The following is a 24,528-nucleotide window of genomic DNA, read 5'->3' on the forward strand; positions in this document are numbered from 1 at the left end:
CCACCGATATATGAGACAGATACTGCGCCATTTCCTTTCCCCCCAAAACGAATTAATATTATTATTATTTGCTTAACTGCTGCGCCACTCCGTCAGGAAGGGCATGGGGACACCCAGGGATCTATAAAAGTAAAGTAGAGAATGCACATATGGGAATTAACCCATTACGCTATCGCGTCGTACCCGTAAGGCGGAGCTTATGTGTCCCCTGAAATTTCTTTATTCTTAAGCATCCTTCTGATCAATACCTTCTGCAGGCCTTATTATGCCTTAAAAAGTTTGATCAATATCATAACTCACTCACATATCCTCAACGCAGAAGACTCCCAATCTTTAGGCCCTTGACGGTACCGAAACGGCACAGACGTTGGTGGCGTACTGTGCTGTTGTCTAGCTATTGGGTCCCTGTGGAATTTGAAGCACAAAAAAGGTTAATCATATTGACCGTCAGACAATATCTTGAAATTAAGTGCATGCCAGAAGCCACCTGTGATGTCAGTCCTAGATGTTGTAGTAAACTGCCGAAAAGAAAAAAGCATTGTCGCATTTTCCTCTTGTCAGGATTACACCTTCCAATCCTGCCATTTCTCAAGTATAGTGCGATGATTAATGAAAGACCACTCAGGCGACCCTTGGTGAAGACCTCACATTTTTTGCGTTAAGGCCATTAAAGTTGCTGCCTGATCCCTACATCGAGGTAATCTGAGCGTTAATGTAATTATCAGTCGGATATTTTATCGTGATTGAGCAAACTTCTTTCAGCACATTGCGCTGGGAAGGCTGCGAGACCTTCGAAGAAAAATTCGGTCTGGGAATTGAAATTCCAACAGACCATGTAGCAAGGATCACGAGCATCCCACGAGTAAATTCATCCTCTGTATAGCGACGTGTTACTAACTTCTAGCATTGCCTTTTTAAGTCGACGCGAACAGTAAAAATGTGAACTACTACGAATACGAGTACTTGCGTGTAAGTTTTAGTTAAAAAAAAAAACTCGGATGAAGAGAGAGGGACTCTTTAATGAAGAAACAGAGAATTTAGCCGGCGTTTCAATATCGCTGGCATGCTACTTTGCGTAGGGAGGGGAATTTGGGAGATAAAGACTGAAGGAGAGCAGCGTGGAAGAGGTGGGGAAAAAAAACAAACGAAGATGAAATGCGGCCATGAAATGGGTACTAAGGATGCAGTGGCGAGTATTGATGTAACCTATGGAATGATGGAGTGCATAGTACGACGAATGGGCTGACGGAGTTCACTGCAAGAAGAATGCATGAAGGTAACCTGCAAGTGAATTTAGAGCTTATCGAGATGTCCAATGTCTTTTAAATATGTAAAAAGAAAGTTCATTGCAAGTCTCTGTTGCCTGAAGCAGGCTAAGGGGCCTAAAACTTTCTCCATTGTTAGGGGCACTGGGCAGAGCTTCTGCATGCAATGTTCATAGTACGCACGCTCGTTAGCATACGCAGGGCACTCAAGCAGGATATGTTCCACAGTTTCTATCGAAGCACAGTTGTCACAATGCGGACTGTTCATTTGTCCAAAACGGTATCGCAGGCCATTTGTATATGCAGCATTCAGACGAAGTCGGTGATAAAGTGTTTCGAGTTGTCGAGGAATTTTGGGTGAGAGTCTTGATCTAAGATGTGGGTCGATTGAGTGAAGAAATTGGTACTGATGTGTCGGCAAACTCCAAAGCCGAGACGTTTCTTCGTACGCAAAACTTTTAGCCATTTGGGACGCATCAGATTTCGTGAGAAAACTTCGAATGTATCTCTGATGTTGATGGCCCTTACGGGCCGCTTCATCTGCTTTTTCATTAGCCATAATGCCACAGTGAGCAGGTACCCACTGAAATGTTATGCAGTGGCCTGCGGCAATAGCTAAATGATGGATATACCCAATGTCCAGGGAAACTGGCTGGTGATTCGTTTTCTTCAGCAGGTTGGCCAGGATCTGCAGAGATGCTTTTGAATCGGTGAAGATAACCCAACGGCCGGCGGTTCGGCGCAGGATGTAAGAAACAGCTTCCTTAATGCCGTGAAGCTCAGCTGTTGTAGAGGAGGTCCTCCGCTGCAGCCGGTAAGAAAGGGCACGGCCTGTTGAGGGCACATGAAAGCCACAAGAAGAAGTTTCTTTAGTAGTTGAACCATCGGTGAAGATATGGGTGTGCTGCGTATATTCTTCGATTAAGTAGGCGAGAGTAGCTTGCAGAAGTGCTGCCTGTGGCATGCGGCTCTTTGCATTCACACCTGGAACAGACTTCTTCACCTTTAGAGTAGAGAGTGTCCATGGAGGAAAGGCCAGAGGTAGTAGTTTTTGAGGCTGATTAATAGTAGGAAGGGGCAGGAGCTGCACTGCCTGGCCAAAGCTAGAGTTGCTGTGAGTTAGGTGGACACGGTGTAGGAAGTGCTTCTTCCCTTGCAGGACATGGCGGAGATGGGTACGCATAGTTTCCTGGGCGGCAATTACCTCTAGCGGGAGACATCCTGCCTCCGCTACTGTTCCTGATGCAGAGGAACCCTTTGGGAGGCCAAGAAATATTCGCAGGCAGTTGTTCCGTGCGGCATTGAGAGTTTTATTGCTTGATGTAGATAATCTTTGAAGCACTGGTAGACAGTAGCGCAAGGTTCCTTCAACGTAGGCTTTTTCAAGCAGAAACATTGATCGGCAGTTGCTACCCCACCTTGTTCCCGCCATGAACCTGAACACTTGCGATGCTGCAGTAATCCTCGCACGGAGTTTTTTGATCTGAGGTGACCATGACAGATTATAGTCGATTACAACACCCAGGAATCGCTGAGATCGTACATATGGCAGCGATCGTCCGCCTAGGAGCAGCGGATATCGGGTCATCGTTTTTCTTGTAAACGCCATTGCAACACTCTTTTCTGGCGAGAGACGAAGACCTCTGGAAGCACACCACTCGTTCCGAAGTATGCCGCGCGTTGTTTTGAAATGTTGCATTGCTGTTCAAAAATTTTGAAGGCCTACATATATTTCTGAAGTCTTAGTATTGTTATCACGGGTGACAACGTAAGTGTTATCCACGCATTGCTTTTGAGGGCTTCGAATAGCAGCTTTCATAATATCTAGTCGTTAGCTCAGAATATTATTATGAATGGTTTACCCTTAGTACCATTTTCAGCGATCCGTGCGCAGCGCCTGTAATTTGAATTCATGAATCCGCTGAAAGTCCATGTACAGATGAGAGCTTCGGAAACAGTTCCTGTGACGCATGGACGCCAGCTTTCCTGCTACAAGGTATTAGAGACTCTCTCGCTAGCACATGTGACTATCGCGAATTGTAATAGAAGGAAGAAAACATCGAAACGAGAAAGCGGAACAAGAGGGACGCCCCGAGAAGCGAGTCACAACCTGTCGCATGATCACAACGCTCCCAGGAAGAGGAACAGGTCACGTGCTACCTCCCCCAAAGTCATGCATGCTCTTTGCAACTTTCCCCACTTGAAGTTTTCAGCCGACACCAGAGCACGTCAGCAAAGCTGAGAGCATATGATATACGCGAATTATATTAGACAGATTCAGCAATACGTTGGACCAATTTGTGAATGGAAAAAACCACGCCGCACACACTTTCATTCTCCTTCTTATCGCGTAATGCTGCGCCCTGAAGTACTCTCAAGCGATGAAAACTTCCAGAAAAGCCTCAGAAAGGCACGGCCTGGGCACATAATGTCTAGAACCGAAATCAAATGCAGAGGAATATTTTTCAACGACTATATGCGACGTCATTCATCGAAAAAAAGGAGGGAATGACCGCTGGCGGCAGGCGACATCGCCGGCTCCCCATTCAGCGATAGCATCTCCCCATCCCATTCGTTCCCTGAAAGCAGCTATTTGCTCGGCCCCCTCCTTGTCAGAGGACGTGCCGAGTGCGCGTTCTCTCCCAGGGGTGTACTACTAGAGCACTCACGCGGCCCCAAACTACAACCCCCAAAGACCATGAGCACCTGAGGCATATACAGCAGCTTGCATGCGCCTTTTGGCGTTGAGCAGTCGCGCCTGATTCTGCTTTTGCTCTTTATTCTTCTTTCTCCACAAACCTTTTTTCTCGACCACGTGAGTCTAGCTACATCTCTTTATTGTTATGCTGCTCTTTGCTCTTCTTTTGTTCTCCTATGGGTGCGTGTTGTCACGGTGGGCTTCGCGTGTGCCAAGAGACATCACGGCTTTGTGCGTGCTGCGCAGTCCGGGTGCCGGTGTCATTCACATGTGGGCTCACGCAAAAGGTAACGACCACGAATTCGTACAAACTGCCGGACATTTGTAACACGTCTTTTTCTCTACGACGCCTGCCTCTGCTCTCCATCTGCCTCGCCGTCATCGCCACCAGCGGAGCACTATACAAGATAAAACATGCCGCGATCCGAACTCCAAGCTGAGCCCCAATTTAACTTTTATGTTTTCGTTTTCGAACCCCCTTCATACTCTAAGTAGCCTACGCAGGAAGCGTAAAGACAGCGGCGAGAATAAGAAGGACGACAGCTTTTCCTTGTTCGCATAAAAGGGTTGCAAAGTGTTTCTCCTTAAATGTGCGCGGTGCCTTCAGCGAAGCGTTCACCCGCTCACGCGTGCGGCGCCACCTGATTGGAGCCCAGAGTTTCGTTGCGAAGCTGCTGACAAGGCACACCGTGTTTCTCTTTCGGAGGGTTAGGGCGTTGGTTCTTGGTTTCTTGTCATCTCGCTTATCGCTTATTTCTTTCGCTTCGATTTCATCTTGTGGGTATTGCGCAGTGAATCCTTGCGGCCGTCCTCTTACGTTGTGTTCACATTGCTGTTGCACACTTCACATACGTCCGTGTCACTCTTTCTCGTATGTATGTAGTATATGCGGACAAGCGGATATCACGTATAAAGCTGGTGTGTAAAGGATCGTATATATCCTGTGTATATCTGGAACTGTTTCTTGCTTACGATCTATTGGATGTTCTTTCGTTTCAAAGCACACAGTTTTTTTTCTTTAAAGAATGCCGGGGGTGTCTTGGTGTTCCTGAAGAAACAATCCATTTGTAGTTTTCGCTTCCTGAAAAAAAAAATGTTAAGCGGAATGCGTCGACTTAGAGTTAAGTTTAGTTATTTTTCCAGGCGAAAATGCCCCAGGACCACGTATTCAAGTGCACAACAACATGTTGCTATCATTTGACAGTGTAATGTCTTCGTGATGGCAACATTTAGGCTCCTAGCGTTAAACTACTGCGTGAATAAATATCTGCAAATGTGTAATATTGTTTTATTTCTCTTGTTCTGGGCAATGTTTATGATTCGAGTTGAGGATTAGTACTAATCCTCTTTTATGACAGTCGCATAATGAAAGCTCACTGATCTCTATCGTAATGGTGAACACTTATGCTGGGTTTGATGCTCGGACACAAAACAAATGTGCATTTTATTTTATTTTTTCCGATAGTTCAGTTATGAGAGGCACAATGCATTTGAGGAGGCTTATGGGAACATACGTAGTACCATACATGCAATGCTGTCCTTTTCTTTGAATAAAAAATAAAAAAGGAGATAATCTCAGCAGAACGCAAGGAAGGCCCGCTCGCGTTCAGTGTGGTCTATCCGGTGCCTCGGGACATCGTAGCGCAGAGCATTTTCAAGGCGGTCACCGAAAACTGTCTCGAGGTCGTGTGTGGTTCGCAACCGCCGCCCCCTAGCAGAGAAATGTCGCAACAAAAGGCGAAAGAACGAGTCCTTCCATATTGCTTCGAGCGAAATAGCGGACTTGGGGAAAATTCAATAGGCGCGATAAATCAGGCGTCGCGAGACGGTGGCGCAATGCGGGCGGGGCCTGTTTGTTTGACGCAGCAAGACCATGAAATGGTCGCGCTGATTTACGCTTCTTGGTAAGTAAGAGCTCGGGTGAGACAGCATAGAAAACTATCAACAAGAAGAACTAATGGAAATCTCAGCCCTTGGTTGCTAAACGAAGAAAAGAGCCTGGAAACTGGAACACAATGTATTTCTCGTACTGGTTGATTAATTATAGCTTTCTTTTGGCACAAACGTTTAGTTGCAGACAGACTAAATTAGTAAAAAGGATATCAACCATTACGTCCACTAAGTCTTTGGAACTTTCCCTTCCATGAACTTCGAAGTAAATGCTGCTGTTTCTACATGCCCTCTACGAAATGATACAATCTTCCTCCGTGCCATATTTATTTCTATTGCGCACTCCGGAATATAACTAAGGATTTTCGCCATAAGTTGCGTACTGCAGTTAATTCACCTTTGGTCAAGTAAATAATTTGCTGCAAAAGCTGCGAATGCCTACTTTGCTAACTGAGATACAGTTTTATATTGGTGCCTGCCTGTGATAAATTTAAAGATTATGAGTGCGCATTACATATGTATCACCCTTTGCTAATTCGCTGAACAGTAACTTTAACTGGCAGCCTTTGTATAAATTTGTGTGCCTTGTGTGTTCCTTCGTCCTAGCTTCACCCGCACGGTCTGTACTGAGTGGATTCCCACCTCCCCCAAGCTTCTGTTCTAGCATGCCAAGGACCGCAAAATAAATGTGCTTTGGAAGAAGACAGAACTGGAAAATGAAAGTGATGCACATTCTCTCAAGGCTTTGCAAACCACAAAAAAAAGAAACGATAATTGCGTCTAATTTATAAGTATATATTTTGACCACGCAAGAGAGCATCGGGCATCACTTGGGGAAATTTCAATTCATCGTTTCGGGTTGCCGCCCTGAACACGTGGAAAATAGCGTGTGCACCAGACATACGAAAGCAGGAAATAAAAAATTGAGCCCTCCCGCTCAAACGATTCTCGTTGTCCTAGTTGCCACTTTTCCATTGCAAGTTTGCTTTTTTAGTGCCTGCGTGCCAACTTGATAACGCATTCACTTTCGGACCCAGTTGCCCTCATTTTGGTTCTAAAATTCTTAGACATGAAATGGCGCTGACGCATCTTTTTCGCGCATTCTGATGAAAAGGTATTTAAGCGAAGGTGAACCAAAATTTTTATAAATCGGCTTTTTGAGGTTTGAAGAAGGCTTATTCGGAACAAGAATACCTGCGTTGGCGGACATTAGAGAACATGCAAATGATTTTAACTAGTTAGCCACTCAACTAATTTTTGATAATTACCTTTTTACTTATAGCATTTAGGCTACTGGCTGCAATCAGGGATTTGTAGCTGGCCGCTACTAATAGCCATATCACTTTCTAGATTTTCGAAAACGTGATTATTCTCGGCGCTGTGGACACAAACACGAGCGCTGCAGCGCTCGTTTGTGTCCCTTCCTTGTTGTCCCGTCTGGCGCGCTGTTATTTATGTGCCATGAACCAACTGGCCCAGCTTATTCCAGTCTTGGACAGTAGGTTGTTCAAAGTGGTACTTATGAAATAAGAATTATAGGACGAGCGCTTTAGGGACACTGCCGGCAGACGCGATGCTGGGTAAGATGCTCAAGTCCGTGTCAACATATTTCTCGCACCATAGAGCACACGTTGTAACCCTCCCAAAACAGAAAACACAATCGTTGTAATTGTCATGCATGGCAGCAGCATTAAGAAAAATCTTCAACAATTCCAAAAGCAAAATGTGGGCCAGCTCGCGCGGATCATCTACGCTACCAGCTGTCCAATCGCCATTAATTTTTTTTCTTGCCATCGCGTAGCTTGGCGGAGGTGAGCGAATACCGGCTCGTAAAAAACAACGGTTCCAATTTCAAGACAGGCATTCATCCTTCAGTGCTATCTTCGAGGTAATCCCTTTGCTCCAAGTAAAAGCTGCCTTACGCCAGAGAGAGCAAAATATATGGTCGTTAAATTTATGGTCGTTAAAGAATCCATATGGTCGTTAAAGAATCCATGGACTGCTTTTCTCATCCTCTGCCAACTTGGTTTTTTTGTTTTCAAGTTACTTTCCTAAGCCATTAAAAACAACCGCGGCCGTAAACGTGTCACACGCCAATGGTCCAGATAGCGATGAGGAAGAAAGCCGATAGTGTCGTTCGTACCGTGTTTTCACCAGAAATGCAATCTCCCAAAGACTTTCATGCCACGGCACCGTACCATTTTCTACACCGTTTTGCACGAACGTGTGCTTTAACCGTTAACCAATAGCGGGCTTTCCGTTGTCTGAGCCGCGGATCATCGACATGATCCTGTACTGCCAATCAAATGCGATACCCGTAGTATAAATATCCTTGCTGGACAATGCTGGCTCTTCAAGTTGCCTGCGCTCCGTGTGGCAACATCTACAAAGAGCTTTATACAGCCTGTTCCAGCTTCTCTAGCTCTCCACACAAAAGTAAACTTCACCAGGTGCTGCAGTCAGCTTTCCCTTCTCGTCACTCTATCCCTCGTTATGAAAATGAAGCGAACGTAGTTCCTTTTCTTATTTATAGCTCGGATCCCTCAGCACGAATTTCCGAAAAAGGTTGAAATGCGGATAAATGTTGTTGATGAGAGCAAAGTTCCGTAAAAGCAATCCTGTTGGTGATGACAGTCAAGCCGGAATTGGAAAGGCGCAAAAGTGCGTTTACAGTGTAGTACGTTTTACAAATAGAAGCCCTTGCTGAGCTGTTCCATCGAATGGACGGAAATGCAGTCAGTCACTCCTCGGAGAAACGCAGAAAAAAAAACTTAAAAGAAAAAATGCCTCCCCGAGCGGTATTGCGACCACCAGCGAAGCAAACCGAGCAGCCTGGTGAAAACTTACGAAGCGTAGACTTAAACTCACTTTGGCAAATTATCACCGAGGCGTTAAAATTAAGCACGAATTCTGCACGTGAAGGAATCACTCAATTTTAAACATCAGTTCTACAATCGAAAGGTGCACTACTGAAGTAATTAGTGATTTTAGTTATTTTTAAAGAAAGCAAATAGCGCAGTAACTGTATCACTACTCGGTGGACACTTCCACCGCGCCGTAAGGGAAGGGAGGAAGGTGGGGGTTAACGATGAAAGAGAAAAAGGGGTGCCGTAGTAATTTTGACCACCTGGGGATCTTCAAAGTGTACTGACAACGCACAGCACACGGGCGCCTTCGGCGTTTCGCCTCCATCTAAACGGGGCCGCCGCGGTCGGGTTTGAACCTAGGTACTCCGGATCAGTAGCCGAGCACCCTAAATGTAGTAGAAAGTAAAACTGAATAACCGGGAGTGACCTACCCCTGACCTGGAGTGGAAGCGTCAGCGGTGACAAGATAAAACCGAGCTTCAGCCTAGCGATAACGTGGAAGGCTTCCGGACCGGACAGACCACCGACGCCAGCTTCTTGCTGAATTATTTGTGCCAAGCCACGAGCTTTGCCATAGCAACTTTTTCGTGGGGGTGAGTGTAATGCTGCTCTTCTTAATTAGTCAGCACAGTCGGAAAGAATGAGATTATATTTACGAAGAAAAGGTGAAGATCGTAATTACGCCACTGCCAAGTGCGTAAAGTTGCAATGGAGGGTTTGTTTCGACGAGTGGCCTCTTACTATTGCTGGTTTACCGGAAGAGTTTTAAGAAAACAACGTTCAGACCTGGAAGCGTGAAACAGTAATCTAGAAAGTGCATGCACAGAAATAAACTTAGTGAAAAATTGGGATCCATTTGTAGTCCTACGCAGCTTGGGCTTCAAAGCTGGTGTGCCATGAGTCGTGACGGACTGTGGCGCTTTCATGAATACTACCCAATACCAGCACAAGGTAAATGAAAAGGCTCATTTTAGACTGCAGTAAAAATAAAAAAGAGTTAACTTAAGGAGAACCATGAGAAATGTTGGTTATCACTTTGAAATAGGCGGTAACTTTCAAAGCAGTAAATAACCACACAAATAATTATTCTCCCAGATCTAAACCCTTCTCGATTTCCTATTTGCGTCTGACCTATCAAGTTCTCACCCACCGGTCATGTGACCCGTCAAGCTTCCCCGCCCCTAAGCACCGCCAACCAGGTTCCGCCTGCGGGGACTATCCAGGGTCGCCTGCAGCCAGTTCGAAAAGGCACCAGCGGCGTGGCGCGAAGGATGTCACCTGACCGCTCCGAAGGAAGACGGACAGCGTGCCGTCCATTCGGCGGACTAGCTCTATTACAGCTGCTCACTCTAAAAACCTTACTAATCGTGACTGTTCAATTCCCAAGTGAAATCTAGCATTGCTATCATTATAATCACCCTCAATGTTTCGAGTCCGGCATTCTTTCAGATTTTAGAACATGGTCATTATTCCTCTGGATCGCGCTGATTACGATTTCTTAGTGTGGTGTCTAGTTCGCGTCCGCGATTCTTAATATCGCACTTTTGGCCAAATGAAGCATACACGTAGATAGTATGAGCAATAGAGTAATCGCATTTTTTTGTGATGACAGAACATTGCCAATGCATTCTCAGAATGCTGCAACTATTTTTGTGAAGAAGCAGATTCTAACTAGGATCAGGCACTTTTACGAGGCTATAAAACCGTGCAACACAGGATTAGATGCACAAGGACCCCGCATCTTCTCCGTCATTCGGCATTCAGAACCCCGATAAAAGCAGAAATTATTGGACACCCTTTTCAGCCTCCGACCGACAGCGTCCTTGCGGCCGAAGTTTCGTGCGCTGGGCTATAATGACATGCAAAGCGGAGACGTCAACAAAGCACAAGGAAGGTCAACAGGCCGAAGTGAACGCCGAGCCAACCGCTCTGCCCTAACCGCATTAGGGCCGGAAACAGAGAAAGCGCACGATTAGGATTAATGGAAAAGAACAATTGCGCTAATAGGTTAACAGCGGGTCAAGTGCTCCATGAGACGCTCCGGCTGCGCTTGACACGATGAAAAATGTGATACCGCTGTAATTAGGATTTCCGCTTCTATGTGAATGCAGTGCTGGCGCCGCAATGCAATGGCAATTGCGATAAACACGACAGGATTAAAGCGACGAAGAAATAAACACGCATTTTATGCAGCGGTTGGGTATTAGTGAGACTGCAGATGGAAAATTTCCGAAAATTCTGAATGCCGAGAAAAACAACAAGGAAAAAAATCTTTCTTTAAAGAAATATTAGAACAACATTCGAAAGAAGAATGTGCGCACAATTTAATGCCATATAAGCCTACGGTTTGACAATGAACAAATGACTTTACGAATTCTCGGAATTTGTGATTCGTAAAATTCGTAAGAAATTTTAAAGAATTACAAGTTAATTCTGCCTGGCGCTATAGCTCCCCAAAGACGACGGGTGTTTGCTATTGTGTGGTGTGGGTGAGAGTTAGTACACGCAGCTTGTCTGCACTCAGAGCCATGATCATAGATTGCACATGCTGAGCAGCACTGCAAGGGGGGGGGGGGGGGGGGGGGGGCAGTACGTCGGAAATTGCGTCATCTGCTGAGTCTGCCCAAGCCAGCGTTTCAAGAATTTCGTCCGGTTACAGTCGCTCCAGGAGCCAATCCGCCGAAGCTGTGGGATTTGGGAGCGAGCTGTTGAAATGTGACTGCGCCAAGGAAAAGAAGGAACCTGGCAAACAAGCCGATCCGTATACTTCGATAGAAACGTCTTTCAAGCCCACTGCACCCGAGTGCCACAATAAGTTCTTGTTATGGCGCTGCCACGAACAACATTCACCAGTGGGGCAACTTTGTTGTTTAGAACCGATGACAGCTGGAAGCCTTCAACCTTCGAAAACCCGCATTCGTGCTGCTACCAAGGCAAACGCAAGCTGCACGGTTCCTAGAATAAGAATATAATAGGGTGACCAAGGAAGCGGAAAAGAGCCTTGTGCTTCGGCCATCGTGTCTTACTGACCAGCTACTGCTGGACCAACGGGAGAGAGGACAACGGGGTGAACTTTCGTTCGTCGGAGCTAATCCTCTACATGAACGTGGAAAGTGATGTTATCAGATAAGCAGGATGGTATATATCTGTACATATTTTGATACTTATTGGGAAGCTTGACAGCGAAAAAGCAACACATTCCAGCAGCGTTTTCCCCCGGAACCCTCCATGTCCTCCTAACGAAAAGGCCCACTGAGACATGCTCACTACATACATGTATATAACAGAAGATAAAAAAAGAATGCAAAAACGGTTTTTCTTCTATTTTTTTCGAGACCTCCCGTCACTAGATAAGACAGCTGCCCGATTTCGGAGGTCAGGCATAGCAATAAACGGCGGTGACGGCGACTAATGAAGGTCACTAATGAAGTTTTAACGTCTTTTAAATCTAAGGCTCCCAGTTTGAATTTTACCGTGGAATTGCCTGAGAATTCTTGCTTACAGTTCTTGGACTTGAGATTGTTTTTCAGTGAACCGGACCACTTGTGTTGGATGTACATGCCTAGAACAAAAAAGGCCCTTTTACCCTATGACTCCTGTCACTCTAAGCTTATTAAGAGAGGAATTGCTTCATCCTGCTTGAGGTCATCATTACTGAAGTCCTGTTTTCACAAGGTTTCACTCAGCTTTTCCGCTCAAGTCGCACGCCTAAGTTGTGCTGGGTTTCCCTCGTCGCTTCTGCAGGCCGCTGCCGGGTCTCTGTTGAGAACCGTCATCCCAATTTCTAGTGCTCGAGAATCTGGCATTCGTGAGAGGCGGAAATTTGAAGTACTGCCCTATATACATAAGACCTCGCATGGCCTGAAGAGGGTAGCAGGAAAATTCGGTGTGGAAATCTTCTTTTCGGCGCCTTGTAAGCTGTCCCGTTTGTGCGCGCTAACTAACAATGAAACGAGAACAAAAGCAGGCTGTGGTGTAAACCACAAAATCAAGTTTGTGTCCTGTCGAATGGGAGTAGTGTATGAAATCCCGCTTAGTTGCGGCTCAGTTTACGTGGGACAAACGGGACGCTGCATTAATAAGCGCCTACAAGAACACAAAAATTCGTTGGGCTCTCAGAGCGGCATGCATTTGCCCAAACACTGTCTTTCTTGTGACAATAAATGCACGCCACTCTTTGAGCGTACAAAGATAATCGGAAGGGCCAAAGACCAGAAAACGCGTGAGGTCATCGAAGCCTGGCAGATTGATAGATATGGGCCCGAGAAGTGTGTAAGCGAGGCTTCGGTCTATCTGTACAAGAAGGAGCTGAAGTTCTTGAACTCGATAAGATAGAGTTTGCTTGTTGCGCATGCGTAGGGTTGGTGATGGAAGGAAGATGTGTTTCAATAAACAGTTGCAAGTCCGCGCTCGTCCTGTCTACTTCTTCCCTGTGTATCGTCCTTTGCGTGGTTTTCGTTCTTAGTACACTCTCGGCTTCTGTGCACCACTGCTGCCCTGTTGCAGCCATGGTATACGTTGAAGAGTTTATGCAAGTGGATGCACAACCTGATTTAAAAGGTGAAGTATGATGCAAAGCACAGATTAAGCGAAAAGCTGCTGCTGATGCTAGAATAAGTTTGACGCTTTAAAAATGCAATCCGCACTGACATTCGCGAAAAGTTTGACGTTTAAATTCAGACTTTCGAAGGCCTGAATTAGTTTGACGTATGGCATAAATTTGCATGCTTTTTGTTGCAGGAAGTTGAAGCCCGCCGAAGATACTACCGAGTGAAGAGATTTGCGTTAGCGAAATAGGTTAAAGGTCACAAAGACCAGCTATGCGAAAGGTTACATGCGGCGGGTGACAGCACAGCAATTTCGTGAAATTTCAACAAAATAGCAATACTCACACTCGGGGAAAACCAGATAGCTCTATTTACAGCGCCGGTGCTGCAGGACCACTGTTTTATTTTACCATTTTGAATTTTGGAACCCTTCGGTATAACGGGTGAAATTTGGACACGTGCCTGCTCGATGTAGGCTACCATCCTGCGCGAATGGAGGGCCTTCTTTAACCGCTCGTACAGATGAGTCGGTTGTGCTCGTAAGCATAAAAGAAAAAGAAAATAACTTAGACGGTGCTGTATTTGAAAGCTCCTGTTGACCTTCGGGCGGCGGCATCGCGCGTGCATTTTCACGAGGAGTTTTCAACGGGATGCTTGTGAGCGTGGAAGGCGCGAATTAGTTTAGGCTGGGAAACGCGTTGTTCTCAGCGGAGAAGGAACTTTATTCGAGTGTTAGAGTGGTTTGATCAATTCCGGTTGCCGCACTCCTTGAAAACTCGCGTCCGAGTGGTGCAGCCGAACGCGATGCATTTATGTGCTCGATGCCCAAAAGTGCCTCTTGAGCGGTAGCGTTGCCCTTATGAGCACCGTCAGCTCACGGTGCGACTCTGGAACCGGAAAGGGGCCAGAGGGTTTTCATTGCGAAGGGTAGGGGGGGGGGGGCGGTGCCACCTTGTCTCGGCAGAAAAAAAGGGGGGGGGGGGTGGAGTGGCCCTCCCACTTCTTGGCACCACCGACATAAATCTTTGCATGCAGCATTTGGATTTTTTATTCTCGACCAACATTTAAAATGAAAAAAAAGGTGTTTTAGAACCACCTACGACGTTGCCTGTCCGATAACCAGACACACTGGCTAACCAGAAATAATGGCAGAGCCAACCGCGGGCGATTTCCTGGTGGGTAATCCTTCGGCGCCCATTTCTTCCAAACGTTGCGACGACGTCAGTCTGTGTCCCCGCGGCGGCCACAAAATAGACTTTATTCACTTCTTCTTCCTCTCCAGCATTTCTCTCCCTTCTCTACCTTCCCGAGCTTCTTTTTTTTCCTCATTTGTCAACTCCAAAAAAGACCGGGTGCGCTGCCTATAATCATCGAGGATTCCTTTTTTTTCTCTCTTTGTAACCGTCCGCCTACGACAACTAATTAGTAAATAGCAGTGAAACATGCGCCGTAATTAGCAGTTGGAGGCTGCCTCTCGCTCCCTGCTTTGCACGCGAAGCTGTGCTTCTCACATTGGTTCACATGTGCGACCGAGAATAAGTAAAAGCGTGCGTGTGTGTAAGTCATAGCTCGTGCTTTTCGGGGGAAAAAATGCTACGTCATATATATGCGAAGGGAAGTTTTACTCCACCGTCGTCTCATTTCTGGTTTCTGTTAATACTCGTTGGCAAGTGACATGCGAAGGAGACTGGGGTGGATGGAAGCTCCTGCAAATCGTAAAGTCATGCCCGTTTCTTAACGATCCCTTCATTGCTCGAGATACTAACATGTTTGTCAGAACCACTTCTACCTAACCACGCACTCACCAAGGCCTACACAGGCAGCATCGTGTTTTGGAGTTACACTTTTTGTCGAAAGGGGTGCCTCAACGTGTGACTGAGCTCTTTTAGTGCTTTCCACGTGTGACCAAATTGCTGATTGCTTTGCTTTTTTGAAATTAAGAGATACTGTTTTCTTTTTTTCCAGACTCTCTGACCGCTATTATTGTTTTGTGCAAGTGTTTATATAAATAGTACTCTGCCAGAATGGTGCCCTGCTTCCCGCTGAAAGCGTCATTTTTTTAATCTCGCGCTGCGCGCTGATTACAAAAGCAAATACTGAAGCTATGATTTCGGAGAACCGATCGAATAAAAGGATTAGATGCGTGAGCGAGCATGCGCGCTCTAGTTCAACCGGGCAGACGAGAAATCGCGAGATCTGGTGTAAAATATAAATTGTGGTTTCTGTTCATTCCTCTTTCTTTCTTTATGATGATGATGGTGAGGTTTAGTGGCGCCAAGACAGTTTTCAGCCAAACAGCGTCATGGCAAAATGTGTTTTTGTCCACAAAAAAGGGAGTCGGAGACCTATTTTCCAAGCTTTTCGCCCCACAGAAGGCGACCTGGACAGAGGAAAGCTTTCATGCATTGTATAGCACCGACGTGCACCGGCGGCACTGGGGACCGAACCCAGAACCTCCCTCGTACAAGGCGGATGCTCACATGACTTGGCCGCTGTTGCACTGCCTCTTCTTTTTAATTATTCGGACGGAAAGCAGTCAGCTGTGAATCCGGATAACCATGTTCGCAGTGAGAATAGTAATAGGCATGAAACCGGAACGAATAATGAGAAAGACACTAAAGCAAAAATAAATAAGCATGAAAGAATGAGCTAGAGCCATCCGGGATAAAAAAAATGTAAATTGAAAAATGCGGTGGTGAGGGATGCAGCTATATCAGAAGTATTTCACTTTAAAGACTGAGAATAATGCTAAAAGGAATAAGAACATCGCCAGCTTAATTGTTACGGTTAGGTGATGGTCGGTGAGGTTGAGATGAACGAAGGCTCCAAATCGTTTCAGAATTGGGCGTCTGTCGCATTGGCACCAGCAAATTGAAGTTAGAACGTGAATGTTGAAAACAGGCGTGCACAATAGAAGGAAAGAGGGGCATTGAGAAAATATAAGTGTCTTCTTCCTGCATAAGTTATGTGTGGAATAGTAATCTTTTTAGAGGACTAGGCATCTCAAAGAAAAAAAATCTAACAATCTTGAAAGTGGCATCGGTTTCCTGCTGCTGAGATTTAAAAGTGATTATAATTACCAATGGATCCGTAAAGGTCGCTGTGAAGGTTACCGCATTATAAACGAGCACTAGATTCTGAACTAATTAATGTTCTGAATACTTCTGGTTCCGAAAGAAAAATTCCATCTGATGAAATGATTGTGCTGCTGTTGTTTTATATGATAATGATGATGAGAAACAACAATGCTAAAATAAATTACTGCTGCTTCGCGGGTAAGGAGAAAATAGTGCATTTTCTGGGCGGAAATATTTCTTGCTAGAGATCAAAGGTGACAACAACAAATAAAGATAATGTGCCAGCCTTCCTCACGCAGCAGTTTAATTTGTAGAAGTTATCGCTCTTTGGTATAGCCTTGTATTTTCAAATGATACTTTTATTTGTTTTTATTCTCCCTGGATATGTACCGCCAGTGTACGTTCAGTACATCGCGAATGGGTGCTACTTATTTATTGCTTGGAGACACCACTATCAAGGTGAGAAAGACAGTTGGCGAAGAAAGAAACATTAAAGTCCATATTGTATTCGGCGATCGTTGTACGAAAACAAAAACACGAAAAATGTTCACGCCTCCGCTTAATTTTGATTTATATAACGCAGAAAAAGAAACGAAAAAAGTCTACTGAGACTAAAAAAGTGTCGCAGTTAGTGAAACCTGGAAGAAAATACTGGCTAGGTACACCGCTTGCAAATAGACATTTGCAGTGAGATGTTCTGACGTTTTATATGTTACAAAACCCCCTTTTGACACGCATGAATTATTAACATACCGCATGTCAGCAATCAGAGACACGAAATAGCGGGGATACAGAGAAGGTGAAAAAGTAAAATGAAAACTGGCTGGAGCGGACACTCTGCGACGTATTGTTGAGAAGTGAAAGTGTCGCTTTGATAACTGATACAGGAACCAGAGAGGCCTTCCTTTCCTTACCCTCACATATTAATTAAGGCCTCCTTGTCTTTCTTGCTTTATCCGTGCTGATTAAGATAGTCGAGTTGATTATTCGTGCTTTACGCGCATAAAAAGAAATGTCAAACACCTAGATTGTGTTGAGTAGTTATTGCTATGTAAAACAAAAGTAGAAAAAGGAACAATACGTGCATTACGGCGCTGATTCTTTTTCTCTTGTCGAGACAATACATTATGGTTGGGCAGGGTTCTCAGGTTCAAATTTCAGGTTAATGAAACGCGGCTCATTTCCTTTATTTTCTTGTCACAACTAATGTAAATGTGCTTCATACAGCCTCTACTCTGTATTTTATTTCTACTTCTTTGCCTCTATCTCAATGAAACAGACGCCGACCGCTTTCCTCATTGTAGTCCGACAGGAAGGAAAGATTAACGGCAAACTACTCAGAAGACAGGCGACGGGATGTCGGGAGAGAAAGGCAGTGTTACAGGGCCGTAATTACAGAAATTATTTTCCTTCGCCGGGCTCAGGGGTGGACTATCAAATGGACCGCCCCGAAGACGACTCGCTCTGCGGAAAGGAAATAGAAGTGTCGCGAAGCACGGTGAAGGTAAAATTAGGAGCGGGAAAATGAACGTCAGAGCTCACGCTGGGGCGTGAAAATTTATGTTAAGTTGGAAAAGAACTGAAAACTGCACAGAGACAAAAGAACCACGCCAGGGGCCAAACATTAACAGCCGGAATCACTTTGTGGATTCGGGCCGAATCTAAACTAGGAACACGAGAGACAGAAAGGAAAACGAAAGATTGAAAGAAGGAAAGAACGAAATAGAAAGGAAGAAAGACGGAAAAAAGGAAGAAAATACAGATGAAAACTGGTAAAGAAAAAGGGAAAGGGGTGACAAAGGATGGAAGAAAGAAGGGGAGAAAGAAAAAAGAAAGAAGGAAAGAAGGAAAGAAAGGAGGGAAGAAGGAAGGAAAGAAAGTAAGAATAAAAGAACAGCCTCCTCATGTATAAGGAAACTCCGCATGCTTTCTATTAACCATTTAGACACCTCCCACCATTGAATCCACTCAAGTTGAATTCGCGCTGCGCCCCTGCTCACGCTAGTGTTGTCACCCAAACGGCACCTGCTCGTAATATTCTCTACTGCGCGTTTGATGGTCTGGACAGGGCAAAACAAGTTTGGAGGTTTAAAAGCCAGAGCAAGAACCAAGTTCATTCCTAAGGCTAGTGACAGATGAACGAAAACACGTCGCTTAAAAGACGCAAGCACAAAACGAGGGACTGGCGCTAACCCAACCAATCGAGACAAGTTTTCGCCAGAATATATCAAAACAAATCACGGAGTCTCTGTTTTCCTAAAGAGATTGACGGCATAGACAGGGAATCAAAAGAAAGGGTATACGGTGCCGCTGGTTGACAAGGTTTCTGTGCAATCCTGGATGCTTTTGAAAGGGTTGAATTTGCTCAGTCTTGCACCTGCCAAGCAACTGCTTTTACCTTAGACCCGAAAAAGCGCTTAATGCACACAACTACGAGGGATGCTGCGTCTAGTGGTCGCCATGTTTCTTTCATATTTCATCCGCGTTCCCCCTCTTTGCTTGTATTTAGGGCTTTTCGGCTCGGAGATGAAATACCAGCTAGCCTCAGCTCTTGCTCTTTTGCATTACACCAAACCGTATAGTCTCCGGAACGCAGCCCATTCTAAAAAAAAAAAGATTGTATCGGAGGGATTACTGGGCGAGGAATAACAAACTTGATGGCGAGCCAGGAACGAAGATACTGTAAATGCGGATCCACCCACATACGTAGCATCTTGTGTCAAGTTCTAACAGAAAACCGATTACTTCAGCGTTTGAGCTGGGTTATTATAATATTGCACAAATGACTGAAGGCATGCAAAAAACGTTGAGTAATAATCGCGACTTGAAACATGGACGAAATAAGATAGACAAGGGCAAGCGCTTACTTGCAACTGAACTCTATTGCTTGGCCCGAGGAAATATATGACGGGCTCAACCAACAACGAAAAAACATCAACGATCACGCGAGGCGATTCATACTACAACTGTTGATGCCGACGACAGCACCGTCATTTAATTATTGCTAAAAACCTCAGTTCATTTTCTCTGATTGCCGCAGAGAGGCTGCTGACATTTTTTTTTTTCCGCAGCGCAAGGGGCAAAGGACGAGACAAGTACACAGACACTTGTCCTGTATCTTGCGCTGCTGAAAAACAATATCACACCAACTTGCCCAAGCTTCTACATTATCTGCTGTCATGTGCTTCCCTTACCCTATTGATTTCTGCAGCTTAAAGAACTTCACGAGTTGGCTGATTGTTGTGTCTGCTTAGCATCTTCGTTTGTGTGAAGTATGGCTGCCATGTTTTTCTGCCGCAATCTCTGCAGGGATTTTCCACAGAAATTCGCACAAAATACATACGCTTTCGAGAAGCTTGCTAATACTTAAAACAAACTCTCCAGCGGCCGTAACTCGTACAAATAGCCATAATTTGTTGGGCCACAACACAGAGTGTCACCGCGTTTACGCACTTCTATAAAAACTGATATGGATATTACTTACGGTGCAATGCATGCCTTTGAATGGTTATGAGCCCAACGGCAATAGTTAAAAAGTTAACTATTATTATTAGTTAACCAGTCTGCTAGTTAGCACGTCGTAGCTGTACTCTGATGTACTACACCGCTGACAATACTATGTCGAAAAAAGCTCTTCTAACTAAAAAACAGTGTATAACAAAATGTGGAAAGTCTTGGCTGAAACGGCCTGCATATAGCAACCTGCTTATCGGATGATGAGCAAACTTCCCACCGCGGCAGGTGGCAGTTCACTTAATGGTTGTTCGCCAGAGCTTGCTCGGCAAGAGCTACAACCTCCACCGATAGTAGCACCTGCCATCGCAGGGCAGTGGCGCATAGCTTAACTGCTGAATCCCAGCGTCAGGAGAGGTACAAAGTCTCCCATGGATCTATGAATGCAGAGAATGGCCAATTCTGCATATATAGGCATTAACCTATTATCCCTATCCGAACAACTTCCATCCGTAAAAATGAACCTGAACACCGAAACCGAACTGAAAACCGAAGTGCTATTGTATCAAATTCGCATTTGGCCGAACTACGCAAAAAAAACTGTAAATTGTTTCTTCCCTTTAAACTTGGGTAGCATAGGGCGCTGTAAAATGTGCACGGGCTGGAGTTTGCCCAACACTTTCACACTTGCGCGGTTGCCTCGCGTATCCGGCTCCTTCCTGCTAGTGAAACGTCGTCCTTATGGACGAATGGGAACCCTGTTCTTCCGGTACGCTTCTCAACTTCCTGTATTGCGGAAACGCGCCGCTACTTACCGCCGGTCCTGCGAAGCGACTACGGCGCCTGGACATTGCGCTAAGGGGAGCTTTGGGAATAAGGAGAGGGGGAGGAAAGGTGGGACAGGGGTGTTAAATACGTACGAGCGCGATAGTCGGCTAGATAGCGGACGTCGTAATGAAGGCGAAGGGGGATTCAGGAAGAAACGGCGCAGTTAAGCCCGGAAGAAAAGGGCAAAAGCGTCCAGCACGTGACGGGAAGCGGTGTCCTGCTCCGGAAGGAAGTGAATTTAAACAAGGTGCCCGGAACGCCTCTTCCTGTTCGACTGAGTGCTGCTGCCCGTTGCCGTTTGCGCACTCTTCTTTCCTTCCTTTCCTTCTCCCCATTTCATTTTTCCCCGAGTCATTCACTATCTTCTCCTCGCTCCTCGTTGCGAAGTGCACCAGTTCACTTTTCACGTTATTTAGTTTTCACCGCGTATGCATAGATAGCACCCCTTATGCAACGATGTCTTTTAGAAGCGCTAGCTGCTCAAGCAAACACTTTCTCTCCGCGTAAGAGCAATCGTCGTCGTCCTGAAAATACAGTTTCCGCTGGAAGAATGTTATGATTCGATTATTTATATGACGTGGCCACGTGATCGACGTCGGGATGTGATCACGTGACCAACCTGCGCATATAGCTAGCCTGGCATCGCGCTAAATTCGTCGTCTCGTTTGATGACGACCAAATTAGCGCTAGGCGAGGCATGTCTGCATGCAGCGGAAAGGCCGAAGCAAAGATCGAACCTTCACAGCAATTAAAGCGATAACGTATGTGCCATATTTACTGGGGTGAACAAGAAGAAGAAGAAAGCGATAACGGCAGAAACGACGCGCCGAATCTGCCTTTCTAAAATGCCAGGATGTTCAAGCCCATGCCATCACATTCCTCACGTCATAAGGCACGCGCTGTAAACCTGAAAAATAAAAAAATTGTTTTTGGAGAAAGGAAATGGCGCAGTATCTGTCTCACCTTTCGGTTGAGACCTGAACCGCGACGTAAGGGAAGGGATAAGGAAGGGACTAATAGAAGAAAGGAAGAAAGAGGTCCCGTAGTGGAGGGCTCCGGAGTAATTTCAACCACCCGGGGATCTTTAACGTGCACTGACATCGCACTGCACACGGGCGCCTTAGCGTTTTTCCTCCATAAAAACGCAGCCGCCACGGTCGGGTTCGAACCCGGGAACTCCGGATCAGTAGCCGAGCGCGCTAACCACGGAGCTACCGCTGCGGGTAAAATTGGTTGTTCCCTCCCATCCCTTCCCCCTCCCAAAACGTAAACACAGTCATCAAAGGCTTACGCGTGGCAGCAGCATTCAGAGCAAGTGAAGCAATCAATTGCGAATACCATAAGTGGTTTGGTCGGAGCTGATCATCAGTTCTACCAGCGACACAAAAGCCATGAATGTTTTTCCACAGATTTTCATGCTTCTGATGCCTATATTATTTCCAATATTGATCCCCTATAAAAGCCCTGAAAGACAGCATACTGAGTGTGGCTACAATAAAAAAGATAGCCCTAACAAGAAACAAATGTGCACTCATTTTCTTCAAAAAATGTACACACCTCATTGGCGTTCTATAACAGGTGTGATAAGGCTCCCGGGGTCTCTGTATTTCTCCCGCAACACCCGTATCTCCCTTCTGTCGTTGTCGGTGCGTGTACATAGCTTATAACACGTATACATGAATTGTTTCTGTGAGTTGTTCGGCCCAGCTACGAATAGAGAGGAAGCAATGGACTGGTTTTATGCAAACAAGTGCTATCTGCATACATATTCACCGCGGGTTTGCCAAAAGTCATATTTGTAAGCTACCTACGACGAGAAGCCTCCGTTGGAGTTTACACGCTGCTATGTAAACGTTCGGTTCTGCATTTATTACTGGTTTGGAGCTGGGCGAACGAGTGGACAAACGTTGGAACTTTTTGGAAGTGATGTCTCGCTATTACGTCTTTCTTCTTGCGATTAGTCGCCGCTTAATTATTTTTCTGTCATCGTTATTTTCGCTCCATCTGAGGCAGCTCAGTAAAAAGGAAGCGGTCAGCCGCGGCCAAAACGGGGGGAAAAGGCTGTTTGTTCATCATGCGTCGCTATTTCAACTTCACCATTAAGTTATTTGACTTTTAACAGGTCTGCTGCTTTCGAAGACTTTAAAAATAATCTAATTTCTTCTCTCCTTTTATTGCTGGGGCATAATGGCAGCGAGCCTTATACAGGTAACAGTCAGATCAGAAATAAAAACAGTTGTTCTGTTAACTTCACATTAAATTTTCTCACTTTTTTTTCACAGGGTCTGCCGTACGGCCTGGGAATTCACGAGGATCCCCCGCCTTAGCCCCGCCTTCTCAGCCCCTCCACCCCAACTGCCCATCCTCCACCCCACAGGGGTCTCGTGGGAGCACCAGTCGTCCTTCCCTTTGCCTGACCGATAGGTTCTGTGAGTCCTTCATGCGCGGAAGATCTCATCCAGCGCAAGGCATCTTAATTAAGAGGTGACACTCGAAGGAAAAAAAAATAGCGTAATTCAATTTTTTCGGTCTTTCTCTTCAAGCGCAGATCAAAAAGATGAAAAATTACCAAGGCGGCGATGATGATCTAACTAAGCCCTTTTCCTCTGTGTAAGTGTGGTAGGGTACACAATGCGTGCAAGGCGTAGGAAAGCCCAGTTAGTTCTAGGTTTTACTACTTCAGCGCAGCTCGCAACTAAAAGAGAACTGATGCCTGAAGGTGACACACTCCTGCGCACGCACGTAGCTGGGTAGGCAGCGGCAGTGGCCGAACAGTTCGACGAATCGGGATACGAAGCTGTTCTGGTTTTCCTGGCGGTGGTTCGATCCGTGCTTGGGGGTGAAGTTTTTTCTGCTGGATATTGTTGTCATGATGACGATACGACACTCCAGTTGGCTTCACTGCTGCCGCTATGAGAGGAATTGGCGCTGGAGTTGGTGTTGGCTAGATTGGGATATGTATGAAAGTTTCCTACCCGTGACATGGGCTTCCAAGCAGCAAGTACCATTTCATTCAAAGTGACGCCATCTGATACGCGGGTGCCGATTTAATGGCCAGCAAGATGCGAAGTTACTGCCATATACCGATTACAATATACGCCATGCATATTCAGGCGCTGGTCTCTCGACCCCACGTTATATGTTTTTCATACAAAATGTATAAACACTGCAGCAACGGTCTTGTTATTAAGCACGTCACCCAGCCGCGCCGCCCGATTCGCGCGGGCGTTAGATTAATCCCCCAAATTAGGAGCCGTAAAGCTAAATTGACTTCTAATGGTGCTGCTCCTGCGGCTGCAGTTGCTGTCAGGACGAATGAAAAGGAAAGTGCACAGGCCTGCCCACTGGCTCATGCTAAGCCCCAATCGCTGCCACGTGCTGAAATTAGGAGAGTTCAAAGATAGGATACAAAGTTAGGATAGAAAAGACGCGCACTGTAATGTCCCAGGCCGATCCCGGAGGCAGTGTGATACCGGGCCAACCTGTGGCGGAGGTGAAGCAAGCTTCGAGCACTCCGCCATATTTCCAAAAATAAATGTAATATCTTGATTCCAAATGAAACCCGTATAAGATATTAAATCAGGCATCAGATATCACATATAATGGTGTTTCTCTAGGAGACAGGTTCTCCGCGATTGCGGGATGTTATTTCATGGAATTTGCCCAGACGAGGAGCTCAAGACGTATTATAGGCAGAGAAAGTGAAATTGAATAGGCCAGGTAGCTCTGAAACACACTGCCGCACATTGAGGTACAGCGCTTCGTAAAAGTACCTTCTCGTTCTTCTCTAACTTAAATCAGTGCCTTGCCTAGCATTTTCTAGACTGTCACTTCACGAATAAAACTGCTGACGGTCAATAGGAACATTTTCTAAATATATAATTGTTATTTCTCTGGTTGAGA

The 24,528-nt window shown here is 45.6% G+C and overlaps 1 non-coding gene across 1 annotated transcript; it reads right to left on the reverse strand.

The window, feature by feature from the left end:
* Window positions 1–24,064: 24,064 nt before the first annotated feature.
* On the reverse strand, window positions 24,065–24,247 carry LOC144099650 (U2 spliceosomal RNA). Its single transcript, XR_013307462.1, has one exon. It is a non-coding gene; the product is annotated as a U2 spliceosomal RNA (small nuclear RNA).
* Between the last annotated feature and the right edge of the window lie 281 nt (window positions 24,248–24,528).

Source organism: Amblyomma americanum, chromosome 7 (assembly GCF_052857255.1).
Source record: "Amblyomma americanum isolate KBUSLIRL-KWMA chromosome 7, ASM5285725v1, whole genome shotgun sequence".
Taxonomy (NCBI): domain Eukaryota; kingdom Metazoa; phylum Arthropoda; class Arachnida; order Ixodida; family Ixodidae; genus Amblyomma; species Amblyomma americanum.